Source organism: Triticum aestivum, chromosome 2B, assembly GCF_018294505.1.
Source record: "Triticum aestivum cultivar Chinese Spring chromosome 2B, IWGSC CS RefSeq v2.1, whole genome shotgun sequence".
Taxonomy (NCBI): Eukaryota; Viridiplantae; Streptophyta; class Magnoliopsida; order Poales; family Poaceae; genus Triticum; species Triticum aestivum.
This window is the reverse complement of record NC_057798.1, coordinates 736778585-736798004: the sequence shown is the minus strand read 5'-3', so window position 1 is coordinate 736798004 and position 19420 is coordinate 736778585. Positions and strand designations below refer to the sequence as shown.

General features: G+C 45.4%; 1 pseudogene across 1 annotated transcript; it reads left to right on the top strand.

Moving 5' to 3' along the window:
- Positions 1-17836: 17836 nt before the first annotated feature.
- Positions 17837-18990, top strand: LOC123047045 (probable glutathione S-transferase GSTU6; annotated as a pseudogene). Its single transcript, XR_006422743.1, has 2 exons — positions 17837-18290; positions 18375-18990. The product of XR_006422743.1 is annotated as a probable glutathione S-transferase GSTU6 (transcript).
- Positions 18991-19420: the final 430 nt, after the last annotated feature.

Here is a 19420-nt window from a genome sequence, read left to right as displayed (position 1 = left end):
CCGATGGCGGCCTCCATTAATCTGCAAGGGCTTGTAACGAGAGGGGGTCGTGGCCTCGTGGGTGAAGGGGGAAGAATGCATGTTTGGACACCAAAATCGATCAAAGGAGGAAGTCTGGTTTGAGGACAAACCAGGTGGGCTCTCTTAGAATACCGGTCGTTGGGTTGGAAGAGGATAACGTGAGGTGGGGGTGGCGGACGAAGATTGAGCGAAACGAAAACATTACGTCTTTTTTTAAGTAGTTGTAGATAGATTGCAGATGTAGATTACTAGGAACAGAAAACACGACAACACGCACATTGATCCCGGATGATCATCATGATGTTTTAACAATATAAGTACAGTCACATAACGAAACACTAGACGTGGAAACTAGAAATATTCAGAGTCAATAATCCGAATGCCTGCCTGATTACTAGCAAGCAAACACGATCACGTCAACAGCCACCGCAGCCACCGCCACCGCAGCCACCACCACCACACCCTCCTCCGCCTCCGCAGCCACCGCCACCGCACCCTCCTCCGCCTCCGCACGCGGCGGCCGAGCTGACGACCATGCTCGCCACCATCCCAGCTGTTGCGCCGGCGGCGAGGTCCGTAGCGGTGCCGCTGGAGGACACTGTTGTCGTCGCACTCTTCCCAGCGCTGGCCGCGTACACAGGCTTCGCCGGAGCGGGAGGTGGCGCCGTGCTGCCTGGGCCGCCGTAGTAGTAGATGTTGCCGTTGACGCTCTTCTGGCGCGGCTTCTTCTTCTTCTTGGCCCCCTTGGCGCACCCGAACGCGGCGATGGCCGCCAACGCGACGACCGCGACGGCGAAGAGCACGATCATGGCCGGGTCCCCTCGCAGGTCGCGGACCACGTCGTGCGCGGTCTGCTGGTCAAGCCTAAACATTGCTGATCGAGGAGGGAGGGGCTCGCTGAAGGACTTCTCGACGAGTTCCCTGCTAGGTCTTTCTGGCTTTCGCGCGTAACCAGTTATGATCGGGACGGAAACTCCGTGGAGAACTCGCGCGGATACTGGATCTCTACGTGTGCGTGGGTACTTGTAGGCGTATGTTTGGAATCTGGGTAGGCAACGACAACCGAGTTCGGTTTATTGCCCGGACACGAGCACATCCAGTTTCAATGGAGGAGGTAGAGGCAACCAAAAGTCCCGCTCCATGTCAAAAAAAGAAGAAAAAAAAATAAGAAGAAGAAGAAGAAAGAGTCCTGCACCAGCTAAATCCAATTCGGCCACGGGAAGTGGACGTCCTAATCCCCGCGCATAGGGCGATGGAGCCCGACAAAACGCGCGGCTTTGGGCCAGCGCAGTACGGGCGCGGGATGCTTTTTCTTTTCTTTGATATAATTTTTAATTTTTGCGCTTTTAATTTTTAATGTAATTTGGAAAGTATTAATTTTGTAAAAATACGTTGAAGACTTTGAAAACCCTTTTTCGATTATATAAAATATTTCTTAAATCTTAAGATTGTTCAAAATTTAAAAAAATGTTCATGAGTTCAAGACAAATTCAAAAAAGGTTCGTGAATAAAACAATGTTCCTGAATTCAAAAAAACATTAAATAATTCATAAAATAATGATTCAAGGTTTTGCATGAAATCAAAAATATGTCTATGAATTTAGAACATGTTATCGAATTAAAATCATCCTGAATTTTCATAATTTTTCACAAAATAAAAAACAGGAATTACAAAACAATTGTTCATGAATTTTACAAAATATTCATGGTTTTTATTTTCTTTCTTCCAATTTTTTTTAAAAATCACAAATTTAGAAAATGATTGTGAACTTGAAAAATATTTATGAATTCAATTCTTTTCCGAAATTAAATATTCTAAGCTTAAAAACGTAGATTAAAAAAGAATTCTAAATCCAAAAAATATTAATGGATTTGGAAAAATAAAATACAAATACAAAAAAGAGAAAATTAAAAAGGAAAAGGGGAAAGATAGAAAACCAAAAAACAAGTTTTTTTTTAAAACCGGAAAATTTTAAAGATCATTAAAAGAAAAGCCGGTCCTGGGGAACCTTCCCGGAACCGGTGTAGAACAAGTGTTAAAATGGACCGGCCCACCTACTTTGAGGGAGGGTTGTTTGGTAAGTCTTTCCTTGTTATCCATCGTGGTAGGAGATAAATAGGATTCTCTACGGGAAGGCCTGATTCAAATAAACCATGGTCAACACTAGGCCAAGATGTTCAGAACAAACATGAGGCAAGATTATTTTAGTTCACAAAAAAGGATGGATATGGACTATGAATGCAAAATAAAGCTTCGCGAGGCTGCAAAACATGCAAAATAAACTAGACACACCAAACTCCCCTAGTGAAGCTGCATGCTCAACAACACAATGCAGGTTCTAGCGGGACACCACTTTGCACCGTTAGGTACGGTACAAGAATCAAATTAGAACCACAAAAACACAAACCATGCATTCAAAGTTGTTGTTGTCCACATTCATTTCGCAGACCCTATAAACTAAGGGTACTTGCATATGTTCATAGGGATAAATAAAAGAAAAGGATTAGAGTACATTGATGACAATCGCCATGCGACGGTTCACCTTATCTTTGAAGAAGTTCATGATCACAATGGCACACATCTGGAGACCGATCTCGATGAAGAATTACAATCGCCATGCGACGGTTCACCTTATCTTTGAAGAAGTTCATGATCACAATGGCACACATCTGGAGACCGATCTCGATGAAGAATTACTTCCAGCCAGATTTGAAGTAGCTAGTTAGACTTGCGAAAGGCTAGCAGATCATATGTCATGTCTTTACGGAAGTGTTTGTAAGAAAACAAAAGTCAGCATGTAAGAGTCGAGAAAATGTTATGTTTTGAATCAAATAGTTAGCATGTAAGAAAGAAGAAGAAAATATCTATTATGTGATGCATAAACGTAAGTCTCCATGGCTCATTAGAATGGGTGTCACCTATGGCTCTGGATTCCACCAAGGGTAAGATGAACACACTCTCCTACTATCTGCAGTTGTGCCCGTCCAAGAAAAATTGGACAGCGAACTTGGCCTTGTGAAAGTGCAACTAATCCCGGTGATTTTGGTACTTCATAATAACATATAGCTCATTGAACTAATATCCATTCAAGTCTAATATTTCAGAAAGTTCAATGAATGGCATGGCATGGACTAGAGATATGGACCTGTCAAAATGCTAAGGACACATATTGGCAAAAGCTCAAGACTCTTCATTTATATTTTAGTGATCCAAGATCACATTGAGTCTATAGAAAAGGCAATACTATTAAAAGGGGATGAGGTGTTGCTTAATGGTCTACTTGCTCAAAATGCTTAGTGATATTGCTCCAAAGCCCTCAACCATTTTCTCACTCCAAATATGTCAAAAACCCAAAGTCAAACTCGGCCCCACCGAAATCTTTGATCCGGCGCCGCCGAGTTCCTTTGACATAGCCACTACCAGAAACCCCAACACTTCGGTCACACTGATACGGATCTCGGTCTCACCAAGATGGCCTTGCAAACTCTCTGTTGCCTATTGCATTTATTTCGGTCTCACCGAATTTGCGATCGGTCACACCGAGTTGGCTTCACATCTTCTCTGTTGCCTTATTGCTTCACTTCGGTCTCACCGAGTTGCTGTAATTGGTGCCACTGAGTTGATGTTTGCCTTAATCCCAAGCACATCGGTCGCACCGAGTTGTTCCAGTCGGTCCCACCGAGATTCCTAACATTTACATTTTAAACTGAATCGGTCTCAACGAATCCTTCTATTCGGTCTGACCGAGTTGGGCCAAATGTGTGTAACGGTTGGATTTTGTATGGAGGCTATATATACCCCTCCACCCCCTTCTCCATATGTGAGAGAGCCATCAGAACGTGCCTACACTTCCATCTTACCTTTTCTGAGAGAGAACCACCTACTCATGTGTTGAGATCAAGACATTCCAATCCAACCACAAGATTTTTGATTTCTAGCCTTTTCCAAGTTACTTTCCACTCATATCATCTTTCCACCATATCCAAATCAGTGAGAGAGAGAGTTGAGTGTTGGGGAGACTATTATTTGAAGCACAAGAGTAAGGAGTTCATCATCAACACAACATCTATTATCTTTTGGAGAGTGGTGTCTTCTAGATTGGTTTGGTGTCACTTGGGACCGACGAGATTATGGAGTTGAACCAAGAAGTTTGTAAGGGCAGTGAGATTGCCTACTTCGTGAAGATCTACCCGAATGAGGCAAGTCCTTCGTGGGCAATGGCCATGATGGGATAGACAAGGTTGCTTCTTCGTGGACCCTTCGTGGGTGGAGCCCCCCATGAACTCACGCAACCGTTACCCTTCGTGGGTTGAAGTCTCCATCAATGTGGATGTACGATAACACCACCTATCGAAACCACACCAAAAATCCCCGTGTCATCATTGTGTTTGCACTCTCCAAACCCTTCCCTTTACCTTCATATGCAATGTTTTACTGTCTGTTGCTATACTCTTAGAATTGCATGTGTAGGTTGATTGCTTCACTTGTGTTAATTGCTAAAATCTGCCCACAACTAAAATTGGGAAAAGGTTAGATTTTTATTTGGTCAAGTAGTCTAATCACCCCCCCCCCCCTCTAGACCTACTTCCGATCCTACATCTTGGCTGCCTATAGGTCCCTTTCATATTGCAACCTGGCTGGCGGCGGTAACATAATCGTCATCGGAGGCGTCGTGGACTTCCACGTCGGCAGGCTGAATGACAACTGCATCATGTTGCTCCCTTTCGAGATCGACAGCGATGCAACGGACGGAGGAGGAAACCCGACGCGTGGGTGCCAGTACCGAACTCAACGCACATGCATAAGGAGTGAAGTGTGTGGCATCGTCGATGCTTGCCCCACCACCGGGAGCCGCGCTCTCTACTGGTCAGTTGGCATCAATGCGATCACATAGGAGGGTCGACGACACAGACATAAGTGGAGAGGGAGAGGGCTAGCCAAGTCGGCGGCGACGAGGCATGTGATGCGTCAAATAGTGCATTTGGTGTTTTATAGGGAAGGGGGGCAATGTGAGAAACGTCGTGTTGCCCTAGTAGAAACGCAGGCGCTGATGCGGCATTGGCATTGCATGGTGCCGATGGATGTGAGGTCTTTCGGTCGAAGATGAATACAAATTTATTGGTCGGTGTGTCATAGTACACACATTGCACACGTTCATTTCTCACTAATCGTGTGCATGCCATCGAACACGATACACCGGCAGGAATCCTGTAGAACGACGCCCCTCACTGCACACGGTTGCTCTCTGTGAAATCGTGTGCACAACTTTTTTTTTTTGCGATGTGTGGATAACGAGGCCACCTTCACAACCTTCTCCCTTCTATCGTTATGCAAAGTCAGGTAGGGCGGTTCGCTTGAGTTGCTCAACCGTCCCTTTGCCCGCTGCTCATGACGCACTACGGAACCTCCACCGTGCTAGCGGCATAGGAGCCTACTTAGCGTCAGCGGCTTCGTGCCGCACTGGAGTGATCCAATATGTGGTTCCGCACGTTCCACCATCGTGTGCACAACATTGCATATGATACTTCGGCACAAATCATTTTGATGACACCGTCATTGCACACAGTTACTCTTTGTGAGCCATGTGCACGACATCATACGGTTTTCCTTTTCAATTGTATATGATGAGTTCTTCATAGGACGCGGTTAGAGTAGGGACATACGGTTTTACTTTTGTACCTCTGCGATATGGTCGTCTAATACAATTTCTGGCTAGAATGTGTAATTAGGAGAGAAGCTTAATGGTAGGTATCGTGTACTATTGTGGGTAAAATACCATTGTTTCTCCGCCATCGATAGCCACGCTGAAACAATGATAGAACCGTTGAGCACACGAAAACGTGGTCTCGCTGATCTGTCCGCCTCCGATGGTCTTTGGGTCATGCAGATGTATGGGATCTTGGCTCCCCGTCACATGGGAGAGACTCCACCCTCGTTTTTCTTATGTTCAGTATCGAGAAACAAGAATGCCGGTCATCCTCCAGCCTCCCCAGCCGCTTGGGATTCCTTGCCGTTGGATCTGGCGGCTTGATTCGATCTGGGCCGTTGGATCCAGTCCTGGAATGACCTCGTCCATCGGATAAAAAATAGTTACTGCTGCAATGAACAGTTTCACCCCGTTCGTGCCACCGCGCGTAAATAGCCTGCACCGTCGGGGGCATTTTCGTCATTTCACTCGCACGTGGTATAAAAGGCGCCGGCCCGCGTGGAGATGACCTAGCCGCTCCCCAGCCCGCACTCGCGCCCCCTCCCTCATCCTCGCCGCCTCGCCCGCATCGCCCCGCCCTCTCCTCTCCCTCTCCCTCCCTCAGTCCTCGCCCCCCTCCCCCCCCCCCCCCCCGCATCGTCGCCGCCCCGCCCGCCCCGCTCGCCGTGGCCGTTGCCCCGCGGCCTCGCCCGCCCCGCCCCGTCCGTCTGCGAACCCTAGCCCCGCGCTCGCACGCTCCCTGTCGCGCCGCCGCCCCCGCCTCTGCTCGCCGTCGTGCCGTCGGGTCATTTCCTCCTTCCCCAAGGGCGGGGAGCCGGAGCTGCCCCCGCGCGTCGTCGATCATCTCCTCGCTGGCTGGACACCGTCGACCACGAAGCCGGTCTTCTCTAAGCGCGCGCCGCCGTATGGGTCGCCAAGATGCCGAGGCCGAGGCGGAGCTCCAGGCCATCGAGGCCGCGTACGCCGCTGAGTCCGCTAGGCATCGCCACCTCCCCGACTGGTCCAAGACGCCAGCCCCCCGCCCCCGTCCGCCCACGGCCCAACCCAGTCCCCGCGGCCGCGTGTGCCTCCTCGCCGTCGTGGGTGCTCTCTCCCCCACTTGCCAAGGTGCGGTTCCCCTCTTTTGCCTTCCATGTTCTACTCCAAAATGTTTCTTTTGTCTATCTTGAAGCTCCAGTTCCCTGAATTTAGTCTATCTTTTGAGTAGCAAGTTCCCTGAATTTTTTTTGAAGCTTCAGTTTTGCATCTCAAGTATGATTGAAATGCACATTACAATGCACAGAACATTCAAATCACTGAATGAATGCATAAAGAAGGGGAAAATGCAGCAAGGAGGGAGAGGATATTTTTGCATCTCAGGTCTGAATGAGATGCACATTATAATGTCAATGTGTCATCAGATTAATTGGTTTCTTGGGGGTCCTAATGAGTTTTCTGTGAAAAACTGGCTTAAATGGCAGCAAGTTTTGAATACAGTGTATGTTTCTGTAGTTTCTTTAATAAGATCACTGAATACAGGTTTTTGGGGTCCTTGGAATTGAGGGGATGGATATTACTAGATGTGTCCTAGGTATCTGCACAGTAGTTTTTGTTGCCTTCTTAGCTTGTTGGGTACCTATTTTTTCTGTCAATGAGTACCGATTTGGCCTGAGGTTGTGTCCTTTCTCAAGGAAGGTTTTGTTCCTATCCAGTACTAGGAGACGAATTGGTTGCAGGGTAGCCAGAGTAGGTCTTTCTGCATATGCATTGGACTATTAGATGTCCCAAGATTGTGGGTTTACTTCTTTTGTTCTTATATTGAATATGTCTTTGGTCAGGACAACTTGGAACAGCTTGTGTGTGTCTCTCAGATTCCTACAGAAGAAAGGATACCTTTTCTTTTTTATTGGATGGACAACAACATAACCACAACAATAGATCTATCAGGTAATTGGCCATCTGTCTTAACCCATGTGTACTTAGAACTTATATGTCAGGTTGTGCTATCAAGTCAAGTTTTTGATTTGTACTCTTGCTTCTAAATAGTTCTGTATAACCACAACAATAGGTCTGTATGCTTCACCCTCGCTCCCTGCTTATTGCACTCAGGATGTGTTGGTGCCATGCTTTGCCTATTTGTAATCTCCTTCTATTCTGTTGTACAATTCTTTTTGCTTATGATTTCTTACTGTAGTGTGAATTTAATTGATTGGGTCGTCACTGCTACGAAAATATATTTCTATATTTTAGGTCTGTTACTTTAGTCTCTCTTTCTCTCTGTTTATAATGATATGAACTTCTATGTTGCTGCAAGATTGAAAAGATTCTTTTTGAACACAGTCTGTGTCATGAGGGCTGAATTACGTGTGGCTATGATATCTTTTAATTTTGGTGATCTGTGTTTTACAAGAGTTCCAATATATATTTATTTTTCATCCTTATCAGAATAAGGATGCACCTTGCAATTTTCAAGACCATCATTTGGAATTTTATGCAGTTTCTTTTGATGAAAATATTTAGTTTGTTGTATAATTCTAATGAACACAATTTTGGACAATGTGAGAATAATGTGTAGCTATGATGGATGTTCTTATTCCAGTGGCCCGTCATCTGGAGATAATAGTAGATGAATTATCAATCACGGCTTTCTTTCAGTATATCATACTAAACCTTGATCCTTTGGGCAGCACTTGCATGCAATGGCTTTGGCGCTCCGTATATTTTTAGTTTTTTTTAACCTTCGGAATATAAACCATACCTTACCAGGTTGGATATTGCTGAGGCAGGTGGGGTGCGGCAAGCCGCACACTATACTCACGGGAACCCCCATCTATTCAGAGTTTAGCAATTCTTGGCCATCGGATGCTTTTTTGATGCGTTCTCGGTCGTTGGATCTCCGTCCCGGATGACCTCGGTCGTCGAATCAAAATTGAGCAATGTAGATTGAAATAGTGTCAAACTGGGATGTCACCGCCTGTAATTCTCAGAGCCCGCTGAGGGTATGGTTGGGATTTTGCGTGCTGGGTTGTGTGGCGTTGTGTGGGTCGCTGCAAGACGGATAGGGAGAGGAGGTCGTCTGCTTCTCGCTTCTTTTTACCGGAGTATAAGTATGTGTGCCTTTTCCCTCCTGGTAGGGCCTAGGATTGTTGCTTTTGTTCCTTTCCTTGCTTTATCTGCTTGCTTCTACTTTTTGTCCCTTGTGCTTGGGATGCTAAACTTACCTGTCTAGATTAATTTATCTGCTTGGCAGACTGAACTTATCTATTTTTTGGGATGTTGGGCTTAAGAAATATATGCAAAACAATTATTTTGTCAATTAGTTCATATAATTTATCATTTGAGTTCCACACATTGCATTCTTCTGCTAAGTTTGTTTTTACCCAAATCTCACAGTTTGTGGATCTGTTCTTTGTTGCAGTTCTGCGCCAGTTGGACGGCGTTCAGGCGCAACCCCGACACCACTGAGTACTGCCTCTGCTACAACCTCCCTCGGTGAGCTCCATCTTCCTCCCACTCCTCTGCTTCGAGAAACAAGAATGTCGGTCATCCTCCAGCCTCCCCAGCCGCTTGGGATTCCTGGCCGTTGGATCTGGCGGCTTGATGCGATCTGGGCCGTCGGATCCAACCCTGGAATGACCTCGTCCATCGGATAAAAAATAGTTACTTCTGCAATGAACAGTTTCACCCTGTTCGTGCCACCGCGCGTAAATAGCCTGCCCCGTCGGGGGCATTTTCGTCATTTCACTCGCACGTGGTATAAAAGGCGCCGGCCCGCGTGGAGATGACCTAGCCGCTCCCTAGCCCGCACTCGCGCCCCCTCGCCGCCCCGCCCGCATCGCCCCGCCCGCTGGATCAAAAAGAGACACTTAGCTGGCGCAGGGCTATGATGATCGGTTATGGCTGTTATAAGCATGCTCTCTAGCAATCGAGGCACTTGTGGGTAATAAGTTCGATCTCCCCTTGTTTCTTTAAGCCATTTTGATCATGTGCTTATTTTAGTGGCTCTACCCTTGGATGGTCATTTGTGATGAGTGATAACCAGGGCAGTTTCACCCTTGTGAGAACACATTGATCTGGCGATGGAGACACTAGGGGAAGGGTCATGATCAAGCAAAGGCGAATCTGAGCCCATGTGTGTGCTGGCTCCTGGTTAGTCCGTGCGTCGATGAGGTGAGGGAGGCCATTCTTTCTAGGGCGATGATGATTAACCGTGACTGAAATAAGTGTGCATTTGAGCAATCGAGGCACCTGTGGGTATCGAGTTGGATCCTCCCTCTTGTCTCTCGAATCCTTTTTGATCAGGTGATACTTATTGTTCTGTCCTTGGATGGCCACTCTTGTTGAGAGGTAACCAGGGCAGCTCCATTGTATAAACAGATTGATCTGGTGATAAGAGATGACGGGAGTAGGTTATGTGATCAAGGAAAGGTGAATCTGAGCCCACCATGCAATGAACCCCTTTATTTGTATTTAAAGGTGTCGCTTATTTATGCTCCAGTGTTTATAACCGTCTTGTATACAGATTTCTTCTCTCTCTTATCTTTATTCCATATAATTTGTTCTTGATATTTATTGTTTGTTGTTGGTCCTTGATTTAATCTGGTTAAAAGTAGGTTGAACTTTATTATGCTAGACAGACTCGCTTCCAGTATTTATAATTGTCTTATGTAATGATTTCACTGATGTACTGTTAGCATCTTGATATGATATTTTGGTTACTTAGTTTGTTTTTGGTTCAATTGGTCCCTTAGTTACTTCCTCGGTCCACATGGCTGCCACCGAATAGATTTTCTGTATCGTTGTATATTTTGCTCAAATCCCATGCACCATTTATGCATTTTCTATACATTTTTAAAATTCTCAGCTTTATGAAAGTGGAACATTTCTGTTCTCTTGTTGGTTATAAAGATAGCAGTTCGTCGTCTCCCTTATCCTGCGTCGTCGCCTGCCTCTTCTCCTCCCCTCCTCCTTTCGTTTTGTTGCTCAATCCTCTCTGTAGTCCTGCTCCCTGGTCCATGAGTCGTCGCTGGGTTGGTCGCCGAGGGGCTCCGATGGCGGCGCGCTGGGGTGACATCTGCTAAGGTGGTTCTCCTCTCGGTTCTTTCCTCTTCTCTGTGTTTGAATTGTCATGGTTGGCCAGTTTTGGATCTTGGGTGTCTATTACTTGCAGGTCCGTTGTTCTCCTCCTCACTTGGCCTAGATTTGCTGTGCCGCTGGTCGATTTGTGCTGGTCTTCGCGTTTTCATCAGGAAACTACGAGTCGACGTCTCGTTTTCCTTATCTCTGTTTTTATGTTTCTTTTTGTCTATGTGTATTGCTCGGTATGGTGTGTCCGTTGATCATATGGGTGTGGACGGTGGCAAATCAGTGAATTTGTTTGGTTTCTTCTTGTATTGGTTGGGTCCTCGATTTTGGTAGTTCACATTTGTCTCTTTATGTTGATGGAGACGAATGGTGGTGTCCTCCGGTTAGATTTTAGTAGTTCTCGATTGTGCCTCCTTTGTTTGCTTGTGCATGACAGGTGTTTTTTTTTCTTAGTTGTCTGGATCTTGCTAGGGCCGGGATTCTCTCTATACGATTGTAGTGAGATTTTTAGAAGAGGTCGATGTAACAGGGTATGCGCCTTTTGGACTGGTTTGGTGACATTATCATTTGTCAGGTGACGTGTGAAAAAATAAAGGGTTTGGTCTGTTAATTGGCCTCTGTCGATTGATTTGGTCTGCCTTGTCTTAAGGGGTGGATGTTTGGTTAGGAAGAGAGTGTTGGATTTGAGCTCCGCTGGGCTGTTAAGATGTTGTCCATGATGGTTGGCAACTTGGCATGGTTGGTTACAAAAAGAATTTGAGATTGTGTGCTTGATGTGTTTACTGTTCTGCTAATGAGGGTGCCTTCTGATAGGGGGTGTCTGTTGTTAGCTTCTTGCTGTGAGATTCGGTTATCTGGTGTCCATGCTTTAGGCTTTCATTCTGTGTCTTTGCATGTTGACCAACTGCTCCTGAATGCTTTTCATGCTTGCTATGCTCATCTGGTCTGCTTGTTTTTGCTTGCCACCTTCAGCTATTATGTTATGTTAGTTCTCTGCTTTAGTGATTATCTGCACTTCTCAATTACAGACTTCATTGCTTCTACATATGGTTCTCTGTTTATTAATTTGCCTTGCTTTCTTTCATGGTCCTTACTTTCTGTTTGGCAGCTTGTTTCAGTTACAACTGAGTTCTTGGGTTCCACTTTGTTGTTGGAAACTACTTACTGGTGGAGCTGCTGCTTGGTTCATAGGGTAAGTCGTGCCTTGCCTTGTTTCCTATTGCTTGCTATTTAGTTGTGTTTATTACTATTTATTTCATAGGCTTTTGTGTTCTTCCCTTTGTATGGTCTGCGTTGGTACTTTCCGGTTGCTCCTTAATAATTAATTATTACAGGCATGTTTATTATCAGTTCTTTCTGTGTGCCTCTGCTTGAGGCTGTTGCGAGCTATTGTCGATTGCCATTTCATTCTTATGTTTGAGAGGTGGCATCCGATGGTTGTCTGCTTGGAGGGGTGGAGATTGATGTTCTTACTAGGGATGATGTGGTGCGGTGTCAACCCCATTTTTACAAGGGATATATGGGTTTGTTGTTGCAGATTACAATTATGATAGCATGTTAGCGTATAAAGGTGTTGCGCAGTCGGTTCTGGTGCTTGCAGGTGCGCTTGCCCAGCCTGCCTGGCCTCTGTTTCATGCAGGCGGGCAGGTTGATGTCGTCGGTATAAATACAAGTTAGATGCAACTTTTGTATCTTTTGTCCAAGTCTTGAATGGTCCAGTGAAAATCTTGGTATACGTAGTTTTAAAGCTTCATCACGTTGTGGTAGGGATTAGGGAACCTCTTATCATTTTTCTGAAACATGCGCCACTCCGCAATTTTCACAGTTATTGAGATTTCATGTGGTTACACTATGCAGAAATTGATCCAAAATGTTTGTTAATGGTTTTTGATCCAGAAGATGCGAGTTATATCCAGGAATCATAAAATTTGTATTTTGTGTGTGCTTTTAGTTAATAACCCTTCAATACATTGGAGTTTATAAAAGGTTTCCTCATAAGAACTTGACAGCTCCATGGCAGTGCCTCAACTACGTGTGATAACTGGTAAATAAGCTATTCTCCAAAATAAGATTGTTGCTTAATCCGCTTACCACCTTATTTCAGATCATCTTGTTGTGGTCGCGTGAAAGGATGTTGTTCGTGATCTATATCATGGAAAATATTTCCTAGAATGCCTCTAGGTACCTCCATCTCTGCTCCCTTCCTACCCTCTCCATTCTATCCCCATATATATATAAAGGTTCCAAGTGTAGTAATCTGGCGTGACACGTACATAATCAGAGGATGGGTCTAGGTTTAATGCTATATTTTCTACTCACAACCAGTAGATGAGAAACCATGTAGAAGATGTGGCATTGATGAAGTAGATTTAAAGATCAAGTTCTTTCTGGAATTTTAATTTGAGGATTAACGCAGTTGAGTTGGTTAATTATCGTACTTGCATCTCGCCTCCATGCACGTAATTTTAATGGGGTTAGTATGCTTTGTACAAACCCAAGAACAATTCCTTATAACGCTCACCATTTGTGCACTTCTTTTGGTCTTGGACAAAGGGTATGTGGAAGACTGGATTTGATATTATCCTGGAATGGCAACTATTGGTGTGCAACTTAAGAATATATTTCATGACCAAGAGATGGTATTTGGAGAATCTTAGTTATGATATGTACATGAATCTTCTTTTAATTTTGTCGCGCAACTGAAGATATGGGACTATTTGCTCTGTGTATCTCTTATAAATAAGGAAATGGACTATAGGTAAAAAAAACTATTTTAATTATATTATGTTGTAGATGATGCATGGTTCCTGACTGAACTTGATGCAAACCAGTTGTCTTATCTGGCACTGCCAATCTGGCTTTTTGAAACAAATTTTGTGATGTGCTTGCAAAATTAATTACCCTATTGACTTAGTATCCTCAACTTACCATGTTTTTAGCATATATCTCTACTGTTTGTGATTAGTCCTAAAAGAGTGTTGTAATTTTCTTTGAATGTACAAGATTTATACACGAGTGTTGTAATTTTCTCTGGATGTACAAGATTTATACACACTGGGTCACGACACTGGGTCACGACCGTGGTCGCATGAACGCACTGAGTTTGATTCTATATAAGTGCAAATGCTATACCTGATTTCCTACTGACATAGTATTACGTGCTTCGGCAAAACACTTTGACCGGCACCCTCGTGCCAGGGCGCGATCCTGATCTAGTCTTGGTTAAGGTTGTATTTTCCCCCAAAAGAGAGATACCCTTGGGCTGGTTGGGGTATGTTTTTTCGATAAAGGGTGATTTTATTATTTTCCAGCCTCTGCATAAATAGGATGCACACAGCCAAATTCAAATGTCTAATAAAAAGCATGAAATAAAAATAGATAAATCAGTAACAGTAGAGTCCTATAGACCGACACTATGCCTATATCGAAGGAGGTGGTCGATTGATCCGTAGGTTATGCTACCATCCATGTTTGGGGAAAAATCTCCATAGCCACTTGCTCCAACCGCGTACACACCGCATTGAATTGCGGCTGGTACTCTGGTCGTTGTAGTATAGACCGCATACGTAGAGAGTGTGTACACCGGAAGATAACTTGTAGAGGAGAAGCATTTTTATCATTAAAAACCAAATCATTTCTACATAGCCAGAGCGACCAAATTAAGGCATATGCTCCCACCCTTATTAGCATTTTGAACTTATTTGGAATACCGTTCAACCAATGATCAAATATATTGGCAACACTTGTGGGCGGATACAAATTTGACGCTACTTGGGTGACTGACCACGTAGAACATGCTAACTTGCATTGAAAAAAGAGGTGTTCGATTGTCTCGTTAGACCTCTTCCAATGCAAAGGTGCTTAGATGAGGCGCTAAGTGCATTAAATACCTTAGCAACTCAACTCCCCAATGCATAGGTGCTTAACTTGTTGTTGCTAAGCACACTATATTTAATGAGTGAGCACCTAAAGTCTTTCATCCATTGGTCAAGTTGTTTCATTTAAGTGGTTTGCCTAGGTTCACGCGCTTGGCATTGGTTCTTCCTGGGGTCACCAAAGTGCTCACTCTCCTCCTTAATTGTTGTGCCATGTCATTTTTTCGCTTATGTGGCATGCTTAGCACCTATCCACCGTGGAGCACTGGGAAGGGCCTTATGAGTACAAAAACAACACTTCTTACTCCCTGGCCAGTTGCGCCGTGGGAGGTTGTCTTTGGTTAACACAACTCCCCTACAAAGATATCACATGAACATTTTCACTTTTATTGGAATCTTGGACTTCCAAATTTTCTTGTTATTACTGACTGGTACCTCAGAATGCGTGAGCGCATGATACATGGAGTCTACTGAGAAAGACCCTGATGTAGTAAGATTCCAATGAAACGCATCCCGGCCTTGTGTCGGGTTAATCAAATCCAGCCGGGATAAAAGATTATTCCATGACACAAGTCGAGGGCCAATCAAATCCCGCCTAAACGAAATATTCAACGGGATGAACTGAGCACTTGCGCAATAGTATTATTCTTATCGCGAGCAATATTATATAAGGCTGGATACTGTTCTCTGAGACTGGCATTGCTTAGCCAGAATGTCTTCCAGAAATGAATCTCTGACCCGTCCTTTATCGCGAAAGACCCAAAGCGAAAGATATGCTTCTTTGCTGCCATTTGGCCAGCCCAAAAGTGCGAGTCACCAGGTTTCCAATATGTCTGAGACACCGCCTTTTGGTCTAGATACTTGTTGCGCAACATGGTTTGCCAAACACCATCCTCAGTAAGAAGTTTAAACAACCATTTACTAAGCAGGGCCTCATTCTTGACCTGCAGGTCATGAATTCCGAGGCCACCTTGGTCTTTCGGCCTACAAACCACGCTCCATTTGGCCAGTCTGTATTTTTTTATTTTCACCATCTCCTTGCCAAAAGAATCTGAATCTAAAATAGTCCAGTCTTTGCAAGACCCCTTTTGGAAGTTGGAAGAAATAAAGCATATAGAGAACCATATTTGTGAGGACGGATTTAATCAAAACCAGTCGTTCTCCAACTGGGAGCAACTTTCCTTTCCAACTGCTCAACTGTTTCTCTAGACGCTCCTCCACAAGCTTCCACTCCGCAATAGTGAGACGCCGATAATGAACCGGTATTCCCAGATATTTAATCGGGAATTGGCCATGTGCACAACCAAACAGGTCAGCATAGTCGGTCGCCGCCTCAACGGCTTGTCCAAAGCAGAACAATTCACTTATATGGAAGTTGATTTTGAGACCCGACATTTGCTCAAACGCTGAAGTTTCAGATTTCGAGTCTTGTCCAGGTCATGTTCCATAAAAAGAATTATGTCATCGGCATATTGCATAATAGACAGGCCACCATCCACAAGGTGAGGCACTACTCCTGCAATTCGGCTGTCCTGCTTGGCGCGCTCAATCAGAATAGCCAACATATCAGCAACAATGTTAAATAACATTGGGGACATGGCGTCACCCTGTCGCAGTCCTTTTTTGTCTGAAAGTATTGCCCTACATCATCATTGACTTTGATGGTCGCACTCCCTCCAGTTACAAAATTTTGGATCAATTGGTGCCATTTGTCAGAGAAACCTTTCATCCTTAGGGCATGTTCGAGGAAAGACCACTTGACCTTGTCATAGGCCTTTTCAAAGTCAATTTTGAATACCACTTCACTCATGTTTTTTCGGTGCATCTCATGGACGGTCTCATGCAGGATTACTACACCATCTAGTATATTCCTTTCTTGCATGAAAGCCGTTTGAGATGGCCGGACAACATGGTCAGCTATCAAGTTTAACATATTTGTAGCTACTTTGGTGGAAATCTTGAAGCTCACATTAAGGAGGCATATGGGTTTAAACTGTTGTATCCGTTCGGCCTCCTTAATCTTCGGTAACAAAACAATCTCGCCAAAATTTAGCCTGAATAGGTCGAGTCGATCGGCATGAAGACAAATGAACAACTCCAAAAGGTCAGCCTTGATGATATCCCAAAAATTCTGATAGAATTCTTGGGGGAAACCATCAAGGCCTGGAGCTTTGTTGTGTTCCATTTGGAACTCCGCCGCTCTCACCTCCTCTTCTGAGAGTAGGAATAGTGCCTCTCACATCCGATCCCCGCACTTGGTGCGTCTAGAGTCCTTGTAGGGCGCATGGTGGTGTGTCTTTGTCAAGTCTCATGGGATTCGGTCGGTCGGTGCTGGCTTTTGATGGATCTGTTTGGGTCCAGCTTTCATTGTCTTCGTTTGTGTGTATACAGATTTGATCCTGTCGATTTATGACTCTCTTCATCGGCATAGTTTTTGCCCTGGTGCGCTGGTCTCATGGGGCCTTACTGCCTTAGCGCGATGGTTTGCGCGGCTTCAGTGAGAGAGAGGTGATTACGGCTGCTAGCCTTGGACTTACTCTAATCTTTATAGTCATTGATGGGTGGATTGTAATTTTTATTATCTCCAGTATTCTCTGTACTGATTATGAATGGTTCATAACTTTCTAAAAATGTACTCCCTCCATTTCGAAATATAGTGTGTCCGCGCTTCCCGAGGTTCAACTTTGACCATAAATTTAACAAACGAGACCAACTGCGGTGGGAGAAAAAAATTATATAATTGAAAACTTCTTTTGAATACGAATTCACCGGTATAACTTTTGCTCCCGCCACAGTCGGTCTTGTTGGTTAAATTTATGGTCAAAGTTGAAACACGAAAATAAAAAAAGCACTATATTTTGAAATGAAGGGAGTATAAAAAATGTAAAAGGCTGTGCCAGATATTTCTGCCCGGACGGCGACAAAATACACTACACAGAAGTTTGTTAGACTACCAACTGGACCGTTCGTTCGCAATCAAGGGCGCTGTCTGGTCATAGGCTGGTAGACGAAGGAGTTAGTGTGACGGCTATCTATTCACCGTCCAACGCCTAGGCGCCCACGCGAATATTTCCCATCGTTGTACTGGGACCGGGTGCCGCCATGCTCATAGCGGCCGTCTACGTCGCAGGGTACATACGCATTGTAACGGCCACTAGAATCACCTTATCACCTTATCTACATAGATCGTGTGCTGTGCCGTCCCTCCCTCAGAGCGCAGAACAAAAAGCTCAGCCATCGGCCGGAGAGCACGCGAGAAATCAATTCGTCCGACGACATGGCGGCGGGAGCAGCGGGAGGAGGGAGTGACGAGCTCAAGCTGCTGGGGGCCTGGGTGAGCCCGTTCGTGCACCGGGTGCAGGTCGCGCTGCACCTCAAGGGGCTCACCGGCTACGAGTACGCCGAGGAGGACCTCACCAACAAGAGCGACCTCCTCCTCGCCTCCAACCCCGTGCACACCAAGGTCCCCGTGCTCCTCCATGCCGGCAAGCCCGTCTGCGAGTCCATGCTCATCGTGCAGTACCTCGACGAGGCCTTCCCCCGTTCCGGCCCCGCCCTCCTCCCCGCCGACCCCCATGACCGCGCCGTCGCGCGCTTCTGGGCCGCCTATGCCGACGACCAGGTAAGAATGCAGCAGAATTGCAGATGAACACCGACACCTTTCAGCTACTTAATCATAGATCCTTGCGTGCGTTTGGGCGTGCAGTTCTTTGCCTCGTGGATCAAGGCGTTCGTGGGGATGACGGACGAGGAGAGGGCGGCGGCGACGGAAGCCGCGGTGGCAGCGCTGCAGAAGATGGAGGGCGCGTTCGGCGAGTGCTCCAAGGGCAAGGCCTTCTTCGGCGGCGACGGCCCGGGGTACGTGGACATCGCGCTTGGCGGGTTCGTCGCGTGGATACGCGCGTTCCACGCGGTGGCCGGCGTGAACCTCCTGGACGCCGCCCGGACCCCGTTGCTGGCGGCCTGGGCGGAGCGCTTTGCCGCGCTCGACGCCGCCAAGGAGGTCATCCCGGACGTCGACCGCATCGCCGAGTTCGCCAAGCACGATCTGCTGCCGCTGCTCCAGAAACTGCATCCGAAAAACTGACCAGTGATACACAGTAGTGATCGGCGAGCCGACCATTTAAGGCGGATTGTACTGCTAGCAGCAGGCCTCCAATTGGTGGCGGTGCTGCTGCTCGAAATAAGGATGCACAGTGGTTCGAAAAAAATGCGTTACTCAGCAATCGTGGCTTGTTACACATGCACTTGGTAGTAATCCTTCTGCATGTATCTTCTTCATGTGTGACATTACAAAGATAATAAAAGTGCCTTTTCAAATACTTATTCGGGGCATGCATGTATGATAAGCAGAACCAGCGGAGTGACCCGAGCATTTGTTGGTTGACATCAAACCAATTACGCTCTAAGTGTTGGCATCAAAACCAATTACGCTCTAAATAGTGCATTCTTTTGGCAAATCCTTGCACGCACGTTTACTCTTTAAATTTTCTCAATTTAACACTTATTGTCATTCTTATTTCCAGTAAAACTGAACTTTGTTAGTGCCGATTCTTGACTTGTCAAACACACTATTTTACATTGCTAGAAACTCTCAAAGTATGTCGATACATTTGAGGCGCGTTGCATACACTTCTTTATAATTACATATTGTCCTAAAAACAGTTTTTCATTGCAATGATTATGTTCTTACAAGACTTCGTTTACTGTATAAAATTGTCTCTCTACAATTGTCAAACAAAATTATAGTTG